Below are 21,467 nucleotides of genomic sequence, written 5' to 3'. Positions count from 1 at the left end.
TAGGCAGTTTTATTTGTAGAATTTGATCCAAAAGTCCAGAAAAAATAAATAAAAGGATCTTGAGTCTCTATTATGTTTGTACACAAAATAAACCAAAAATAAAATTTACCATGAGGTCATTTAAATGTATTTGCAAATGGTCTGATAAGGGAAAAATGATTTATAACATGGGAAACTTCTAACAACTAAATACGTGAATGCACTGCACTGTAGGTCATCTAGACTATGTTAGCATTAATGAACAAAGTGATAGGTCCAGAATGCATTCCCAAAACCCCTTCCTCAGTGCAGACTTTGATAACTGTCTGTAGTAAAAAACACCAACTCCTGTTCATTATATTAGATGGTCATTTTGTCCATTTTTCCTCCCGGGATGATGAATCCATTTTAAACACTTCAATTATGAAAACACTCCAAATCCACAGAAAACACTCCAAAATTCCGCCCTTACATTTGCAGGTTGTACAAGGATATCCAGCCATGTTCACACTGTGCTGCTATGTCTTTAAATGCCACAGCTGTCCAGGCAAGTTTTTCTGATGTCACAGGTAATGTTATCAGCTGGGTCACTGACACAGTGGAGAGAGCAATGCCTTCCCAAGATGGCTGTGTATTCACAGCTGAAATTGGAGCAAGTGGTCAGTAATCTACCTCTCCTTCCAGACACTGGCACTGCTGGCAGCTGTGAGTCCAGTTGTCTCCACTTTGATAGAGCTTGTGTCCATTTAGATCTGAATATTGACTTGTGGCCCTGGTGTCACACTTTGGGCAACAGAAAAGGTAAGCATTTGGATTCCAGCAATGACAAGCTATCTGTTGACTGATTATCTTTTGGTTCTCGCGGGAACAGAGAGAACACCTGCCTATTGCACTGCACTTCTCCATTGGGGCAATCACCAGAGCAGGAGAGCCCAGATAGACAGAGAAAATTGAATTCGCTTGCCAGCTTGATGGAGGCCAGGGGAATCACTCCAACAGGTATGGGTTCTTAAGGCACATTCATCAGTGTTAATACAGGACTCCATCATCCTAAAAACTGCTTCTGCACTCACAGCAGTACAAGCCTGGCAGGTTAACACAGCAGGGATGATTGTGGCACTCAACGATTCCTCCTGTACATTCATCAATATCTTTCTTGCAGTGGCTTTCTTTGAATCCAGAGGACAAATGCATTTATTAGGAGCCATGATATTCCATATCTGCTATGCTCTTCATAGAACACTCTGCAAATGGTCTTGTTCCCCACTTAGCTCAGTTTGTAGGTGCAGCTGTGTCTCTGGACAGTATTGGTGCAGATGACATTCCCATCACAGGTGTGCTGCCTGTGGTCACATTCATCCCATTTTGTACAGGAGAAGTCATCTACAAATATGTATCCTGGGACACAGTCACAGTGGTGTAACCCAGTCAAGATGACACATAGAGTATTGGCATGGCAGTAATGCATTTTAGCTGCATACTCATCAATATTTTCATGGCAGGCAGAGTCTCTCTGGGCACAGATGTTACTCTTCTTGCACTCACAAGTGGCTTTTGTATTCTAGTTTTTGCACTGTAAATTTTCACCACATTTAGCTCTGTCTACACAAAAGTTATAACCTCTACTGCATGTGACCCTTTTCTGAGCAGTTCAAAGGAGCGCATGCTTCTGTAACTTTTATTAAAACTCCACCTCAGCATTCCCAGCAGCTCTAAGTTAAGATCCATTGGCCTTCTACAAGGACTTTTCCTGTATAGATGCATTTTGGTCAGCAGACTTTACAGCACTGGCCGGTCATGTACATGGGGAGGGAGTCTTGGGAGCAACTGAGAGAGGGATAGGATGTCCTTTGGCCCTCCACAGCACCATTTGGCGTGTTCAGTTCCTGCAGTGATTACCATCAACCTGAGAGACTTGGTCTCTGCAGAAAAGTTGACTCACCTGGCAGATCTTGCTATGACAGTCTTCCAACTGACTAAGTCTCATCACTGCATAATTTAGTTTTGTACACATTTTGGCCAAAAGTTCCTGAAAGTCTGTGACTCCTTGTACCAAGCTTAAGAAATCACTGCAAGTTGGATGAATGTGATTCCAGTTCAGACATTGTTATGTATTCATTTGGCATAAAGATGATATTCCCGTCTTAGACGAGTCCTTTGAATAAGGCACGCTTTTGGTTTCGCTGACCAATGTAACCTTGTTCCAACTGTCCATCTACCATCCAGTATGGAAGTGCTTCAGTCCTGGGATTCCCGTTATGTACATAGTGTTATTGGATTTCATCCCTCAGACCATTGCTCTCCAGTTCAAAATGGCTGTGTTCCAGTTCTCAAATAGATAGTACCAATCCTAAAGTCAATGCTTTCTGCTATACAGTGGCCCAGAAGAACAGCTCTTATTCCAGAACAGCTGAATTAATTTCTTATTCACATGAGGGACTGCATGGATCTCTTTGTATATCTTGCCTTCCCCAGGTTTCTTCGGTTCTTGCCCATTTCCTATACCTTCAAAGTCAGCAGTGTAGCATGTTAAACTGTCTGTTTCTATCTTCAGGCTGTGCCTCTCTTTTGTCTTCACTATTTGACAATATGTTCCAGTTTCATCCAAAACATTCTCAGAGAATGTGTACATCCCTAGTTTTGATAGAACGCCTGATCATTCCTCAGGGTCAGTCAGAAGAACAAAAATCACTGTAGGTATTTTGAACAAAATGGGGTTTAGCCCTGGGAATTAAAGACTTACCAAACCATCTGAGGGACTAGGAGAACAAATGTCAAAGAAGCCCCTGCAAACTTTCAGGAAATTTAGAAGTGCAAGGATATTGGGAAGGCCACCTCCATTGACCTTAGCTGTTTCACCCAAGTGAGTGTTTCTCAGAAGGGAGGATGTGTGGAAGTCACTGGTAAAACTTTACAGTAACCATCTCCCAATCACTACCTGCCTGCCCATGACTGTCACTGAGGAATAATAGATTTTTTTTTTCCATTTTATATTTCAAAGAAAAGCCCTCATTGAAGAATCCTACCTAAAACCTGCTGGCTAGGGATTCTGACAAATGTAGTTCCCAGGATCCTCCCCTGCAACGGAAGGGAGAATTTAGAAAGAGGGTGGGCATGAAGCTGAGTTGAAATATAAAACCAGGCACATGTAGATTAGGCATATCATTGGCTCTGCGATAAAATATTGTATGTCTATAAGCCTCAGATACTCAATTTTAATTTTGTACTCCCAAATAAAATTTCAACTAGATTTCTAGCATTTATATCTTGAATATGCTTTTTTTCCACCAGAATCAGAAAGTACTTGGGGAGTTCAAAGGCAACTAAGCCCTGAAGGGTACTGAGAAGCTGAATATACAAATGGAAAGTGGATAGACTGTATGTAAAATAGAACTTGGACTCACAGCCTATAGCAAACTGCCCAGGAAACCAACCCCTCTATGTACAGTAAACAACCCAGGAAGCCAGCCAACTTTAAGTCAGACTTATAGGAAGCCAGATTGCTATCTCTAGTGATAATTCAGGAAGCTAAACAATAACTTTTGTAACAACCAGCCCAAAATAGTCAGGACTTGATCAATAACTAACAGCTTCCCTGATTTTTGTCCCCACTTCCAATTTAGGATCACGCAGAGAAAGTCAAGTACAGACCCTAATCAATCAAGTAAGATGCCCCACTTCTAGTTAGCCCGTCTGCAGCTTCCGCATGCAAACAACCTCCAATCAGGACACACCTGAACATTTTCCTTTTGTCCACTCTGAAGCTTTCCCAGCTTTGCTTTTTTTCATTTGGTTGATTTTCTTTATTTCTACAATATTGATCAAGCTAGGGTTTGATCTAAAAAGAAACTGTATCTTGCAAGGGAAATAATGCATAAGCTTCTAGGCACCTATTTTCTCATATGGAGCAGGTATAATGGCACAATGGTTAAGTGCCTGAGTTCTAGAATCAGAAAACTAGACTTCAACTTGTATCATTTTCACTGTCTAGCTACATTCTTAGGACCATTGAGAGGATTAAACTAGGTGATGGTTGTAAACTACATTATCTAACTTCGTGTTGTCATTATCTTCTCTTTCCAATCTCATGAAACTCCATCCTGTTCCTCACATAAATTTTCTCTTGATCCACAGTCCTTCCTCCCTCTGACCCTTCCTGAGCTCATCTAACAAGAAGAAACCAAATAAATCTTCCTCAACTGTTAACATCTCACTGTCATTCCCCTACTCAAAAAACTCCAGGGTCTTTAAAGACATCCATAATCTACTTTCCACATCTTCTCAACACTCTCTCTGACAAGAATGACCTTCCACTCTAGCCAAATGCACATATTCACTGGTCTGGAGCTATCCCACAAAATCCCATGCAAGTGACTATTTTCCCTCCATTGTTCATATTTGAAATAAACTACACCTCCTTTCTCAATATCTGAATTTTACATTTCATTTGCAGTCCAGCTCAAATCCTCTCTTTCCCATTAAACCTTATCAGACAACTGCATTCCAGAGCAATTTCTTCCTCTCTCGAGTACTAAAGCTTTTATTTGATTCATTGACTTATAATCTGATTTGCAATAGATACAACTTTTCATGTATGCATAACAAAACCTCAGTGAGAAAATAATATCTGTGAAGGCAGGGCCAGTAGTGTATTCTTTTTTTGTGTACTGCCCTATACTTAAGCATAACGACTGTAATTGTTATCCAGAACTATGTTTCTGGTATTGTGCCAAATGCTTCATTTTATCAGATTTAATTCTCTCCAGAACTCTTGAGGGAGGGCTTATAATTAGCCATTTATCAGGCAAGAAAATTTAAGTAGAGAGAGGTTGGGTTATTTGCCCAAGGTCACAGAATTCGTAAGATTGATCTGAACCACCTAGGTATCTTAGACTCTGCAGCTTAGACTTTTAATAACGTTTTGTGAATTGATTAAACATACTGCTTTATGAACTCTTACTGGATATACACATAAATTCCTCCACTTCCAGTGTCTCCATGGGAAACCCAAGTATGGGATTCATTTTAGAGATCAGATATTTCTACAGTAGAATCAATTTCCCAAGACAGTTTTCTTTAATCTGTGATACAAACCTTGAAATAATCAGAAAGGCATAAAAAGTACATTTACTTCATCATTCAGGTTGTTTGGAATCGAAACAGTGCAGAACAAACCACATGAGGCTATGCAACATCTTTCTATTTGCCACTCACTCCTATTTTAAGCAGAATTTGGGGGCCACTAAGAACCCAAAATTTTTAGGTGGGTTTTATGATACATGTTTTAGGTCCCAGCTAAAAAGAAGAATAGTTACTTATAGCATTTCAATAATATATGAAGATTAAAACTAATATAAAATTTCAAATATTGAATATTCCGTAAAGCTTTATTGTGAGAGAGGGTATTTTTTGGCTTTTTGATTCATTTGTTTTTTTTACCTTGTCTCTCTCAATAATCTTGGTATACATTCATTTTTAAAATTGTGTAGGGAGGTAGAAGCATGGTGGGGCTGGAAGAAAACCTTCACCAAAGTATCTTACAGTTTTAAATTCTTTAATCAGAGAAGCTTATTAACTCTCTTCAGTCTTACTGAATTAAAACAAAAAACAAAAGCAAAAAACAAAAAACCATTTGGATTTTAAACCTGACCATTCAAGAATAATAAACTGACTTGGCTCTTCCGGCAATCCATGGTAAAGGAAAGCTGGGATAATCCAATCTTGACGAAGAAATTCTAATTCAAAGAGGGTAATGTTAAACAAAGATCTTTCTCAAAATACACTTAAAGTAAAAAGAGGCCATATCTTTATTCTATTCTTGTTTGTTCTATAAAAATAAAAATGTATGGAAAGGAAATGAAAATTTCAATCAACTTTCAGTGGTAATTAAAAGCAATTGTAGTCCTCAGGCTGTTTCTTTCCAATATGATCCAGTGATCAGAAGGAACTGGAAATGATTACATTTTAACTAGAAACACATTTCTGTCCAGAACTGAGCTTCGAAGCATGAAAAAGGCACAGTGGTGGCCCCTGTTTGTGTTTCCATCTGGGGCTCTAATTTGAACTTCAGTGATTATTCTGCCAGATTTCTGGCTGTGCTAAGATCCAGAAAGTTAAAGCCAGCATATTCTTGTATGCTGTTTCAGGCAAAAAAATAAAATTGCACCAATTACCATGTTTGCATTTTGTAGAATGGCTCTATTTAAATCGATTATAGGTTAAACAAGAGCGTTTGTAAAATTCACAGCTCAGAGTTAATCTGGCTTTATTCCAGGGCACCCGATCTGAAAAGTAAGTGATTGCAAGCACTTTTGGAAAAAAGTTAGCAATGGCCTATAATGGAAAACAGTCTGAAACAATTAAATTTAGCCTGCTTTTCAAATTAAGAAATTCATCCCATTGCTGGCCTTTCATTTGCTGGCCTTTCATTTGAAAGATTTCATCAGATCCCATGAAAAATGCTTATCTTTTTCTGATATTCAGTTAGTGCTTCCAAAATGACATCATCGTCAATGATAAAGATAAAAGCAATGAAAAATGTAATGCCTCTTGCCAGGAATTACTTGGTCATAGAAAGCACCTAAAGGCTGTTGTAGTTGCTCTGACTTCACAGCTCCTGGAGCTGGGAATTTTGTTTTCTACAGCCAGGAATGATGCAGTCATAGAAATCTTGAGGGGGTGAAGGAAGATACCTTTGTGGTCCCTAAAGAGCTTGGTAACTTACTATATTTGACGTGAAATATTCAGTCCTTTCATTTTCTTATTCTAAACACACATGAATCTTTTTGACCAATGAGTCTCTGCTCCTGATTCTTATTCTGAGAATCTAATCATTACTTAGAACTTTTATATAAAGTTTTAAAAGATATGATGTCATTCTTGGGGTTTTCAAAATTTCTTTAGATGGCATGAAAACTGAATGCCTATAAAATAACAGAGTAAGATCCTCCTACCTCTATCTATAATCATTCAGAGATGTTTTATTACCAAGTCACTTTCCTCAAAAAGATAAAGGGGAGAAATGCTCAAATGGGAAAAGCAAATTAAGATTCATGGGAACAAGTTAGATGCTCTCAGACGGCATATTCTTTTCTTTTATTTCATTTCACTTCACCAATACTTATATAATACTTCCTGTGTTCCGGGTACCCTTCTCAACACTTCACAAATTTTAATTCATTTAACTCATACATAACATCATAAAGCAGGTGCTATTATTAACCCCACTTTACAGGTAACACTGAAAGAGAGGTTAAGTAATTTGCCTAAGAGCACACAGTTGGGGAGACAAAATGAAGTTCTGCAGTCCATCTCATGTTTATAAGGAGCCCTGATGGTGTGAACAAGCATAAGGCCCACAGAGACCACCAACAAAAGCTGTTCAATGGCATGGACTTTGAGAGCAAATGGTAAAGTCATTTTGTATTTGGTTGTATGAATTTTATAGCTTAGAGGTGATTTTTTTTTTATGTTTGTTTGGTAAAAATTTCAAATGCCAGCATAAAATCTCTAGCTGTATATGACGAGAAAAATATACACAAGTCAGATGATTTGTATGTCTGGCTTTTCTTATTAGCATGTGATAGCAAGGCTAGATCTTTAAAATGCAATGCTAAGATAAAAAAAAAGAAAACTATATATAGATACAAGTATCTATATATATCACAGTACCATTTATGTAAATCTAAAAATATATGCAATATAAAGCCATAATATGTGTCTTATGAGTACATACACAAAACCAAAGATGGATACATAGCAAACACATTAGAAGAGTTTAAATAAGAGAGGAGCAGAGCTTTAGAGGGACCATTAATCACAGACTGAGATTTGTAATTAACTCAATTCCCTGGCCCCAAGGTCTGAGGCGAGGGGAAAGCATTTATCTGTTTATGCATGCGTGTACAGAGTCCTCTTATCTAGGTAGGCATTCATGCCAACAAGAGAAAATGAGACTGTTTTCTGTGTTGCTGATACTCATTATTTTATTATACAATAATCATTAACCCTTGAAGTAGCAGTTCTCCACATTTGGGGCTCAGGATATTTCACAGTGTATAAATTATTAAGGACTCTAAACAGAGTTGACAACCTAAAGAGATATGTCTGTACCGATTTATGTCTATTGATATTTATCATATTAGAAATTAAGACTGAAAATATTTAAATACTTAATAATTTAAAAATAACAGGGACAACCTTATTACATGTTTATATAAATAACCTATTTTTAATGAAAAATAATTATATTTTCCAAGACAGAAAAATCTAGCAAGAAGGGAGTCATTTTTACACATTTTTATAAATATCTCTGGTATTTGGATTAACTAAAGATAGTTGGATCCACATATCTGCTTCTGGCATTCTATTTTTGCCATGTGTTGCTTTGGTTGAAGTATATAAAGAAAATATGACCTCACACAGGTGTGTAGTTAGAAAAAGAAAGAGTGTTTTAGTGGCCTTTCAGATAATTGTGGGTTTTATTTTTTGATATGACACCAAAACCTGACAAGTTATTAATGGTTATTACAATGTGGAATCAGAAACCTATCAAGGAACTTTTTGCACTGTGTTACATTAACATTCACTGATGTATGTTATATTTTGAATGGATTGTTTACACATGCATGCTTTGTAACAACATGCATTGATCATGAAAATTACAGGTTCACTGAGTGATGCATATCTTCCAAATGTTGACACATTTCATTAAGCAATATCAAAACATCACATTTGTTAATATCCATGTAATAAATGTAAATCTCACCCTGAAAGTCCCTTTTAAGCTGGGGGAAGCTTCAAGCTTACAGTGGTAGATACAAACTTTTCCAAAATTTGAAATTTCATTTGAAAGCTTAATGTTATTTTAGCACTTAATAACAATCACATTCCTTAAAGTGGCATACCCACTTTATTCATTTTTTGTAAAGATTTTATTTATTTATTTGAGAGAGAGAGAGAGAGAGAGCAAGTGTGGTAGGGGGAGGGGCAGAGGGAGAGGGAGTAGGAGACTCCCTGCTGAGCAGAGAGTCTGAAGCTGAGCTATCCCAGGACCCTAAGATCATGTCCTGACTGCAAGGCAGACAGAAGGGACGGAGCCACCCAGGCGCCGCACTCCCCACTTCGTTCATTTCATTTTTGATAAAATCATGGTTTGTAGACATCCTTTTAAGTAAAAGTGTTACTAAGCCTGCAACTCAAACAATGGTTTTTCCTGTGGACAACTATTGTACTTTGGTATGCAGAAGGAGTACTTAATGTGTATAGAATATTTAAAAGACAGGTAGTCAAGGGCTGAAATATCATAAATTTTCACTGTCCTGTCAAGGACATTCTTAAGTAAGACGTCTTTTTTTTTTTTTTTTTTTTTTTTTTTTTTTAACAGTGAGTACATGCCGACAAAGAACACAATGTCTGATGCTATTTACTTGATTCCTGCAAAAACACCAGCAGATTTCCCTACCACCAGCACATAGTAAATAGAAAATAGCATCTTACTATCATTATGAAAATAGTTTTGATGTCACAGGATCCTCAGGGGTCCAGAGACTGTACTGTTACTCTACAACATGAGATCTATTCCAACTCAGCACCTAAAGAATTTATATGCTAACTGTATCCTAAAATATGTAATGAAATCTGGATCAGGTACCTCCTAAGACTCCAGTAAGAGTGAATCCAGAGTTTTCAAGACCATCTGTTCCTTAATTAATCTTGTTTGCCTTAGTGATGTTTGGAGCATTGATTTTTTAAAAATTTTATTTATTTTGACAGAGAGAGATCACAAGTAGGCAGAGAGGCAGGCAGAGAAAAAAGGGGAAGCAGGCTGCCCGCTGAGCAGAGAGCCCGATATGAGGCCCGGCCCCAGGACCCTGAGACCATGACCTGAGCTGAAGGCAGAGGCTTTAATTCACTGAGCCACCCAGATGCCCCTGGAGCACTGATTTTTTTTTTTTTTAAGATTTTATTTTTATTTATTTGACAGACAGAGATCACAAGTAGGCAGAGAGGCAGACAGAGAGAGAGAGAGAGAGGAGGAAGCAGGCTCTCCGCTGAGCAGAAAGCCCGATGCGGGGCTTGATCCCAGGACCCTGGGATCATGACCTGAGCCGAAGGCAGAGGCTTTAACCCACTGAGCCAACCAGGCACCCCTGGAGCATTGAGTTTTAAAAAGACAAACATTTAAGTGAATTTTCAAACTTTCTTAACTTCTTATTCCCAAGGACTTCATACTTCCCCAGTGAGATTACCGGTTAAATCAGTGGACAACTCTTTTGCTATATGACTTATTCAGAAGGTGGTTCTGAGGCTGTTTCAGACCCGAGCTGGGTCACTGATCAATACTTAATCAATTCACTAAATCGATTTTTTGGAGTTGTCCATCTAATTCTGGTTCCCAGTCCATCCCTACTGCATTAAAACCTGCAGAAACACAAGTGTTTCTTGCCACCAATATTCTAGTTCTTGCCCTAGAAGCAGACTCACAGGCTCCTGAAATTGATACTCTGAGGATATTTTCTGTTTCTGCACCTGCCTCCTCATCCCCCACCCTTTATTTTCAGTGGTTACGGAGTGTTCCCTTTTAATATCAGCCAGGTAAGGAAAGTACGAGTGCCTTATAACATATATAATACATCAAGAACATGAATAAATCTCAGCTCACATTTAGTCAATTAGCACTTCTTGATAGCCTCATGAAGACCCTGGACTGATGCAGCAGATTTGGGAGTAGGAGAGCAGCAACTTTATAAAGAAGTTGAAGTTATAGGGCTTAGCCTCCATAAACTGAAAACATGTTTGAGAGAAACAGCTCAGACTCATGTGAAAGGGCAGTAATGAATGAAGGCGATATCCACTGAGAAGTCAAGTGAACCAAGTCAGTGCTGTTCCCACAACTCCAAACCCACCCCAGGTTGCATGGCCTTTGCACTTGATGTTCCCTCAGCCTGCAAATGTCTCCCCTCAGTGCTCCACACTTCATGCATCTCTCTGATCAAATGTCACTTTAGCAGGGAGGACTTCACACTATCTAAAATAAAATCTCTGATTATCTGTTTCTTGCCCTGTTTTATTTTTCTTCACAGAAGCTACCACATCTGATATATTATACATTTATTTCTTTGCTTGATATTGTCTGCTTCACTTCATCTCAATGTTGGTTCCCAAGGGCAAGGACTTAATTGTTCACTGCTCTATCTCAGGGCCTAGACAGCTCATGGTACATAATAGGACACAATAAGTGTTTGCTGCTTGAATAAATGCGTGAATGCTATAAAAGCTCAGAGTGGGGGGGAGGAAATAAAAGCTCAGAGACGAGATCAGTTGTACTAACCAGGTGGCAAGGAAACATTTGGTAGTCTGAGGTTTGAGCTGGGCCTTGAAGGATGTTTCTCATATGCAAGGCCAATGAGCAGAGTAGTCTACCTGTTTTATAGGACTCCAGCGAAATGCCATCTTCTCAAGCAAGCCTTGTTGGAGCTCTAGGACTGGATGACTTGCCACTGCTTTTGGTCCCAATTCTCCATGTTCTCCCCTATGTTAGAGTTCACACTAATGTATTTTATCTCCTACTTACTTGTCTGGATACCCCAATAGAATATTAACTCTGGGATGAGAGGAGCAATGTATATTCAGCCGTAGCATAGATCTTGCTACCTCCTAAAAATACCAGTTGACTGCATAATTTAGTAGCTAAGCAGTAAGCTCAAGTCGAGGAGTGGGAAAACATAATATGGACCAAACCATGGTTTGTGGAGCTGAGACACAGAATATGGGTCTTAAGCAGGGAGATGCTACAGCGATCTATCACCTTGGCAAGGCCAATATGAGCATGTGTCCATGATGAAGCAAGTGAAAAAATAATTAGTCTGAAAGACAAATTGTAACCGTATTGCAATGCTCTATGCACAAAATAATAAAGGGCTGGACCAGCATGGTAGCAATGGGAATATTCACAATGGAACAAATGAAGCCAAATGTCACTGATTTGATATTAAGAGCAACCATAAACGAGTGCACGTCTTAAGCCTGGATGACTCTGAAAGGCTGATGCAATCACTCTAGCCCATGTTCCAAGCCTTCAGCCTCTTAAGAAAAGAATTTTTTGGCAAACTATTCACTGTAATGGCACAATGTCTTTATTTTAGTATACTTAACGGTAGACTCTGTCAGAGTTCATTTATACAACCTCTACTTGGATATTAAGCTTTTAAACAAAACTTTAAAATTCTAATATTAAATTTCTTTCCTGATTGCTGACAGTTATCTATGAAAAGAAGTTAATTTGTAGGAGGTAAAGGTAAAGATAATAAAATATTAAATTTCATCAAATTCTTCTCTGGAAGTATCACAGAATTCAGGGCTTCAAGAAACCTCACAGCAGATAAAGCAAATAGGATTTCCTTCTCATGAGACTTATCTAAAGCTGCATATGGGCTCAGTGATTCGTAGGTTAGGCTAAGGTAGGGGGTAGAGGAGATGGGAGAACAAGTACCAGATTTTTTTCCTCTTCCTCCCTTAGAGTTCAGGTCTGGTGCCTTCTCTTTTGCAAATAAGAAAGTTGCAGTAAATGGAGGGAAATGATGAGCTACTCAAGGTCACAGGGCTGATCAGAGGCATAATTAGATCTGGAACTCAGATCTCCTGACTTTCAGGTAAGAAAGCAGAGTTTTTTAAAAAAAAACAAAACACTACTGGGTGGCTCAGTCGTTGAGCAGCTGCCTTCAGCTTAGGTCATGATCCCAGGGTCCTGGGATTGAGCCCCGCATCAGGTTCTCTGCTCAGAGGGAAGTATGCTACTTCCTCTCCCACTCCCCATGCTTTTGTCCCCTTTCTCTCTCTCTCTCTCTCTCTCTCTCTGTGTCAAATAAATAAATAAAATCTTTAAAAAAAAATAATAAAGCAGTGCTTCTTAATAGGAAAGGTAAGCTTCAGAAACCAAGGAACAACCTTGGTCTTCCATATCTCCTCCCCAGCCAAGAGGAAAACAAGCAATGAATAATCAGAAGTATTTTGGAGGAGATAACAGGATACAAAAAGTCTGAAATGCTAGAAAATTCATGGGAAGAAGAGGTTCAAATGTAAGGTCCCAACAGGTTTCATGACAATTTTCTTGTTTGTATTCTGAAACTGGATCTCTATCATTGTTGCTTGTATTTTTCTAACAAAAAGCATGCGTGGCTTAGGATTAGGATATTAGATCTATCCTTTCCATGCTTGTGCAGTTGCATTTTTCAGCTTCAGATATGGATAGATCCAGGGGTTCATATGACATCATTTTAATTTAGTCTTGTTTTTCCTTTTCTCATCTCTGATTCTTTTCTTCAGTTTTTAGAACTCTTCACATGGTGGCAAATTAGTCACTATCTTATCTTCTTAACAACCAGAGCCAAAGGTCACTTTTCAAAGTTGCAACAAATGCCTCCCAAATTGAATTTCATTGGCTTTTATTATGTCCTAGGGCCTTCTATGAACCAATTTATTGTGATTAAAGGAGTGATAATTGACCAAACATGGGTCATGTGCCCATAGATGGAATGAGTCAATTGCATCCAAATTTCACAGACCTTAGTGAGAAAGAACAGTTTCCTAGAGAAAAATCAGTATTTTAGCTAAAAGGGAGAAAATAGGTGTTGGGTACACCTTGATGGCAACTCTCCACTATACCAGCTAAACCTAGTTCAAGTCAAAGTGGATTCCCTCTAAGGAAATGTGATTGGAATTGGGCCTGGAATGTTTTCATGAAATGAAGCAACTATACAGGTCCTGTTCCACCTCTCTTCTTTTCCTCTCTCTGCATATCCTTTGTATTCTTTCTGAAATATTTGTTCATCTTAAGTGTAGTGTTTGCTTTCTCCTAACTTCAGTTTGTCAGGCTTCAACTCAGTAATAGCATCCCTCACTGTGCTCTTTTAGCTTCTGCATTGACTGCTAATTCCTTCATTCTCATTAGTTTTCGAATTCCAAATTCCTAAGAAAGGAAGCTGATTGCTTAAAACCACTGTGTGCCCACATCAAAGGTGAAATGCCACAGGCTAGACATTACAATCTATGGATTGCCTATCAGCCCAGTGCTAGTTCTTATTCTAATCAGTTTAATGAAGGTAGGAAAAAAATGCTTTCAACCCCGCTGGCCAGATCATAAGCAGTCAAATTTCCTTTAGCAAAGTGAACTGGAATAACAGCTTTTGTTACCAAACACAGTATTAACCTTGTAACTTCACTTTCCTATTTTTACTTTACACCTTCTAGTACCCTCTCATCACCCACTCTCCCTGCATTCTTCCCTGAGAAAACATGCAGTCAAAAAGGGACTACTTTATCTTCCTAACCAAATCCACCAACCCACAATGCTATCTAAGACTGCACCCATCACTTGTGCTCTGAATCCTATCCCACTCCGCTTCCCAAGGATTTTCCTCTAACCATTATCAGTTTCCTAAAATACATTATGTATTTCTCTAAGTCTTTATTATCTGTGCCTTCCAATTTATGTCTTTCCACTAGAAAATCAGCTCCTTAAGACAAGATCCTATGCGTTTAATTTAACACTATTCTCAGAACCTATATTAGTGATCCACAATTCATTTTTGTTGTTTGACTAATTTGAGCATAGCAGCTGCCCCAAAAATAGGACTACACTTTTTCTTACTCCCTTCCCTTTAAGTTCATTTTGCATTTATTTGGGAATAATTTCTGTTTAGAGAAACTTCTCTATAAACAATACAGATAAAAATCTATTTGGTAGAAAAGCATTTTTATTTTGTTAATCTTGAAGATAACTGATACACTGATGTGTGTATGTTTTCCAAAAAGATGTGTTTTCCTAATGTATTTTTCAAAACCTGTATATCTTAATCAGTAAATCCAGAATGCCCTCAAACTGAGCAGCTTTCTGTTATGTATATTTTGGGATTAACATTAAATCAATGAAATGAAATGAAAAAACTTCCAAGGAGCTTACAATCTAGTAAGATAACCAAAGTTGTGTATAGAAGGATGGTTATCATACTTTGGTTTATAAAAGAAAAGATTTGAAATAATCTAAACCCTTGTCAAAATACTAGTCAAATAAATTGCAATTAGTTAAAAAGACTGTTTATTGCAGCATTTCTATAATAGCAAAAGACTAGGAAGAACCCAAATGTCCTTGAATTGTGGACTATTTGAGTAAGTCTAGAGTAATAGCAATGAAATGAGTACCATGCAGCTGTGATTACAAAGATATATCGTTAAATGAGAAAAGCAATGAGTATGTGTATTCTATGTCATTTTATAGCTAAGAAATACAGGGACAATAAATATACACACACATGCACACATATATACATTTTTTTTTAATGTCAAGATAAACCAAAAGCTAATAACAATGGTTAACTTTAGATGAGAATGGGAATAGGTAAAGAGTTAGAGAAAAAGTTAGATCTTTCAAAATATTTTGTAGATTTTACTTTAGAAACAAATAAATGTTCTGCATAGTCCTAAAATAACAAAACTTAAATACTGCACCCTAAAATTAGAAAGCTAAAAGAAAATAATAACCATTTCTTTTTTTTTTTTTGTAGTTTTCTGGGTTAAACATCTAGAAAAGAGTTATTTCTTCTTTCTTTTTTTAAGATTTTATTTATTTATTTGACAGATAGAGATCACAAGTAGGCAGAGAGGCAGGCAGAGAGAGAGGAGGAAGCAGGCTCCCTGCTGAGCAGAGAGCCCGATGAGGGGCTCGATCCCAGAACCCTGAGATCATGACCTGAGCCGAAGGCAGAGGCCTAACCCACAGAGCCACCCAGGTGCCCCCAGAAAAGAGTTATTTCAAAGTGACTTTAAAATGATAACTTTTCTGTATATCCTTGATAGGATATAGTCTAAGAACAAAATAAATGCAAAAGAAAGTCTTCTAAATAATCAAAATTCTACCCAATAATAATAATATTAATATTAACATATTGTCCTTTTGAAATTATTATAAAACAAATAAATAATTATATCATTCCATTAGGAACCAATTATATCATTCCACTTTTGGTGAAAGTGGAATAAAACAAATATGAATCAAATAAGTAAAAATCCTATAACCAAGATTTAATTTGGAAATATTAGTATAGACTTCTCAACTATTTTCATAGCTTTGACTACTGAAAAGATCTAGAAATAATGGTCCACTCAGCAACTAGACTGGAGATTCTAATTACCATTGTCTATTAAAAGGAACCTTGGAGAAATGGCAGATTCCAGATCTAGGGCAGGAAATATACAAAATGAACATGGAGCATTTCTTTACTCTAGTATGTCCTGAAAAGAACTCAGAAAATAAGTTGAAGATGCTCTCACCACCCAATGACAAGACAATTTGAGCATAGAAAGGAAAAAAATAATAGCAGGAGACTTAGTAAAGATGTTTTAAAACCATAAAATAATACTTTTATAATACTTTTGCAATAATACTTTTAAAAAAGTCCATTGGTGAACTTTGCCAGGTGTTAAGGAATTAGCTCATTATTTTGAATTATAAAGGAAAGAATCAAGCATTTATATGCCTTTCCTATACTTCAAGGTAAGAAAATAAATAGTTGATGCAGAAAAGTTGTCCTTTATAGAAAAAAATTTCATCTAATAAATTAAGTAATTATAAAATTGGATTATCTCAATTTTGTAACCCCTAATGAAATAGTTGATTTAGGTGGGGATCATAAATATTTGCTAAAATTGCTAGGTGAAAATCTGATGAGATGCAAAGATTTGGCTGACATTATTTAAAAAAATCAGTCAGTCACAAAAAGACAACTAAGCACATGTCCTTCCTGATACGATGCAATAGGAAGTAGACAAACCCTATCTTTGAGGTATTCCTAAAAAAAAAAAAAAAATTAAATGTGATTCTGATCAATTTATAGAAATAAAGGGACTGAGGAACACAATAAATGATACCACAGGAACACGAATTAGCAAAATTCACAATATGAGATACTCTGTAAGTTTTCTCAATAAATATGCGAGTTAAACAAACAAACCAAAAAATGAATCTATATATTAAAAGGACACTGGATGGGCGCCTGGGTGGCTCAGTCCATTAACTGTCTGCGTTTGGATCAGGTCATGATCTCAGGGTCTTGGGATCGAGCCCCTCATCAGGCTCCCTGCTCAGTGGGGAGTCTGCTTCTCCCACTCCCTCTGGTGTCCCCCATCCCACTTGGCTCTCTGGCTCTATCTCTCTGCCAAATAAATAAACAAAATTAAAAAAAATAAAGAACACTGGAGATATAACAATAAAATGCAATATATAAACCTGCTTGGATCCTCATTAAAGCATAGCAACTGTTAAAAAGCAGAGCGAAAAAGGGAGATAGAGCAGAAGTAACATGGAATATTATCAATACCACTATTACCTTTTTCAGAAGTGATATTATATTTGGAAATATGTTTTTTTAAAAAACCCAAAGAATCCTTATCTTGCTCAAGTTCATAATGTAGTATTTATAAATAACTGGGATGATGTTTGAGATTTACTCCAAAATGATCTAGTATGTAGAAGGGAAGGGAATGGGGACAGACAAGGAGATGAACCAGACTGTCCTTATGCTGATAGCTATTGAAGCTGGGGGATAGGTGCACAACAATTCATAATAGTATTTTCCCTACTTTTTATTTTTTATTTATTTTTAATTTTTAAAAAAGGTTTTATTTATTTATTTGACAGAGAGAGAGACAGCAAGAGAGGGAACACATGCAGGAGGAGTGGGAGAGGGAGAAGCAGGCTTCCCGCTGAGTAGGGAGCCCGATGAGGGGCTCCAGGACCCTGGGATTATGACCTGAGCCAAAGGCAGACACTTAATGACTGAGCCACCCTGGCACCCCATCCCTACTTTTTATATGTTTGACAACTTCTGTAATAAACATTTGAAAAAGTTATCTCAATATCTTTACTCTGTTTTCTTTCAGTTTCTCCTGGAAAACTATGACTTATGGAAATAAAGGACAGCGAAAATCCCTTTTCAGAACAGTATGAAATCTTAATGAATTCCATAAGCATTAAATCTTCTCTACCCTCCATCAGTTATTTTGAAAGAAGACTATTTCACACATCAACTGTCATGAAATATTTATGTAATGGACCCTTGACTAGAAGCTTTTGATTTCGCATGAAGGAAATACAATAATTGAGTTAGGAAAAAAATATGGATTAAGAAAAAAACAACACAGATTGGTTTCCTCTAAGGTAACATTCTATTAATTTGATTCTCAGAAGGTCTAAGGTATATTCTACAATTTGCCAAACATCTCTCACTATATAGTGATTAAAATTTTGATTTTTTTCCTATACAGTCAAAACAATAGAATATCTTTCTTTAGACAAATCAATCCCAAATCCTTCCAATCTTATTTTTTTTAAGATTTTATTCATTTATTTATTTGACAGAAAGAGAGAGTGCACATAAAAACAGGGGGAGCGGCAGGCAGAAGGAGATGGAGAAGCAGGCTCTCTGCTCAGCAGAGACATGGGGCTCAATCGCAGTACCCTGGGATCCTGACCTGAGCCTAAGGCACCCACTTAACCAACTGAGACATCCAGGCATCTCCCACCCCCAGTCTTATTTTCTATAATAAGGCTGTCATCTGTCCTATCTCTGAGCTGACAATGGCTTGGCCTTTCCCAACCAAATAGACTGACATCACCGTCTTGAATCATGAAGATATCTTATCTCTCCTAGGTAAATAGAATAAAATGATTCAAAAGAATGAATGAATGCACTGCAGTAACTAAGGATAACTAAAACACACTTCACACAGTTCTACATTTCTACTAAGCAGAAAAGTAAAGACAACAGTTAACAAATGAAAGATGAAATGGAAGTGTGATGTTACGACCAACACGTTCAGAGCAACTCCTAAAAATTGCATATCCTGTCTGAATGAAGGCAGAGATTTTTTTTTCATATATGGAGATTATGCGCATGCACGCATCTGTGTATATTTTCATAGTACGGGCAGTATCACAGAATTCCTGAAAGTTCTGCCATGTTTTATCCTGAAAAATTCTTAGAAAGGCAATGCCCCTGTTCTACTTTGTAAGCAAAACAACAATATGTGGAATAGTTTTAACTCCAGGGATCTGACTTCTTGGGTTCAATTACCAACTTTACTATGAACTAACTGTGTGGCTACGGGTATATTACTTATGTATCCCATGCTCCCAGTCTTGTCACCTATGAAATGAAAATTTTTAGCCTTGAGACATAATATCACCTTCTTCCCAGGTTTTCATGAAGATTTTCTAGATGAAGCACTTAATAAATGAATGGATGACTTAATGCACGGCATGGCACTGGTAATGAGGTAATGAGGCATTGCACCTGGTGCATAGTTACCAAACGGAAAGGCCCCACCACGCTGACATTATTTTAAAACTTCTTCCATATTTCATTCATTTAACAAAAAAATTGTTGTGACTCTACTATATGCCAGACTTTTTACTAGGCTATGGTGATAGTATAAGATATTACTTTTCATTGTATTTACTATTAAATTTGCATCATGGGATGTGTGGAGAGAAGGGGGTTATTTCTAAAAACAAGCCCAGTTGATTTTAATACAAAGCAGTGATTTCTGTGAGATTGTCCTTACAGGAAGTGCAGACTGAGGTGCTGAAGAAACATTGTGTTCCATTATATTAAAAAATATAATGTGCTCCATTATATTAAAAAAAACATTGTGCTCCATTATATTAAAAAATTTTCAAAGACAGTTGTAAAGTGATAGAAAAGGAAAGACTAAACTTTGGATTAGTGATTTCCTGAGAGTTTGCTGTAGGTAGTGTCACTCATGGTTATGAAGTCTTTATCCATTTATCAGTTCATGGACATTTTAAATCACTATATCTGGGTTGAACCTCTTCTTGTCAACACAGTATTTGTCATTGACCAATCCATCATCCATTGATTCCTTTCTCCATGGTCACAGAATCTTAGCTTTTAGCGGGGCACACTGTCACCAGGAGTAAAAGACTATACTTCCCAACTTCCTTTGCTGCTGGTAGTGGCTACCCACCTATGTTCCAGACAAAGAGAATCAACTAGAAGTATGTGGGACTTCCACATACTTTCCCCCTTTCTTGAAGGGGGTGTATTGGTGCTGCCTCCTGGAATGTGGATATGATAGCTGGAGCTAGGTGTCACCTGGACTACAGAGCTACATCCTGAGGATGGCAGCATAGCTGGACAGGAGTCCAAAACCTGTGTAACTCTAGACCTGCCTTGTCAGGCCAGGACTTCTCACTTCCAGATCTTTTCCTGGGGGTTATATATAAAGTTCTGGCTGATTTTCCTCACAAGGTTTTTGTTTTGCTTTGTTTCATTATTTTTCTCGTTGTTTTGCTTATTACATGCAGTCAACCAAGACCTTTAGATATGATCAGAGACAACAAACATTGACTGAAAAATGCATTTCATTTGTCAAAGTCTGTGCCAATTCATATGTAGGTGAGAGGAGAATCACAGACTTGCAAAAGATGCTTACCTGAGATTGTCACAGATTAAGAAAATATATCAACCAAGTAAAGAAATAAAGGCATACAATTTTGGTAGGATTATGAGAATCAATTAATGGCCCTGAAGCATTATTAATATATTACAGTGTAAAATAGTATACAGAAATTCTTAAAGAGACTTCAGACAAAAGAAGTAGATAAAGTGATAAGAAAGGACACCCGGAGATACTGTTAATGGCTCTGGAGCACGAGGAGAGGAAAAATTTATGCAATTCTTGGGGCTTGAGAATGAGCCAAAGTATTCTGGCAGCTGAGCACTGAAAGTCAGTAATCTATAATAAGTGAGGACCACTACAACAAAATTGTTCCTAGAATGAAGCCACTCTGCATTTAATAAGGGAAACGTTCCCATCCATACTGAGAATTATTAATTTAATGGTAACCTTTTTTATTTTGTTTGTTTCACCAGTTATGGGTCAAAGCATGCACACTGATTTATGTTCTAAGAAATTGTTGGTTTTCTCTTTTGTAATAGCAAATGCAAATCTAATGCAATCAGCACTAAAAATCCCGTTAGTCTGGCTGACCTGGAATTGTCTGTTAGAAGCTGATTGATGGGTCTCATGTTGTGCTTTGTGTAACAGCCAGAGCATGCAAAAACACTTGTGTCCACATTGTGGCTGATCCATCTCTTCAATAGTTGATTTTTTAATAGATTTTTAATTGTACAACATATCTTATACGTATATGCAGCCCCTTGTTATTTTCTCGTTATATTCCAAGCAATAAAGAACTTTCAGCATTCATCTGGTGCAGCCCCCTGGTTCAGGTAAAAACCAAATTGAAAATGCTGGGTCTGGTGATTATCTATAAAGCTTTAAGGCAAAACTCCTCTATTATAGAACTCATAACTAACTCAGTAGTCCAGTCTGTTATTTTACTGCTAAGCTTGCTAGAAGGTCTTCTTTATACAAAATTTATTTTTTATTTTTTTAAAAATTTTATT

At 37.3% G+C, this 21,467-nt stretch overlaps 1 pseudogene; it reads right to left on the bottom strand.

Annotated features, from left to right (window-relative positions):
* Positions 1 to 396: 396 nt before the first annotated feature.
* On the bottom strand, positions 397 to 1,187 carry LOC116866042 (annotated as a pseudogene).
* Positions 1,188 to 21,467: the final 20,280 nt, after the last annotated feature.

This window comes from Lontra canadensis, unplaced genomic scaffold (assembly GCF_010015895.1).
Source record: "Lontra canadensis isolate GAN:19392208 unplaced genomic scaffold, GSC_riverotter_1.0 scaffold9, whole genome shotgun sequence".
In the NCBI taxonomy this organism is placed as follows: Eukaryota; Metazoa; Chordata; class Mammalia; order Carnivora; family Mustelidae; genus Lontra; species Lontra canadensis.
This window is presented reverse-complemented; position numbering and strand designations above follow the sequence as displayed.